The sequence below is a fragment of the Brassica oleracea genome, chromosome C9 (assembly GCF_000695525.1).
Source record: "Brassica oleracea var. oleracea cultivar TO1000 chromosome C9, BOL, whole genome shotgun sequence".
In the NCBI taxonomy this organism is placed as follows: domain Eukaryota; kingdom Viridiplantae; phylum Streptophyta; class Magnoliopsida; order Brassicales; family Brassicaceae; genus Brassica; species Brassica oleracea.
Window position 1 is genome coordinate 19,125,599 of NC_027756.1, and position 270 is coordinate 19,125,868.

Consider the following 270-nt stretch of genomic DNA (forward strand, 5'->3'; position numbering starts at 1 on the left):
CTTTTACCGCTTTTATCTTTATCGGGCCTTTAGGCCTTTGGACTTTTATCGTCTATGTTATTCCTATTTCAGACTTTTGGTTTATATCGTATTTTATATTTCGGATGTTATCGATGTTGGGCTTCTAGGCCTTTTGTTACCGTATTGACTTTTATATTATATGAAGATTATTATTATTTGAGTTGTATTATTATTTTATTTCCGCTTTTATCAATTTATTATATTTTGAAAGTGGCGGGTGTTACAGTGAGATGACGTGTAGTTTTTTTT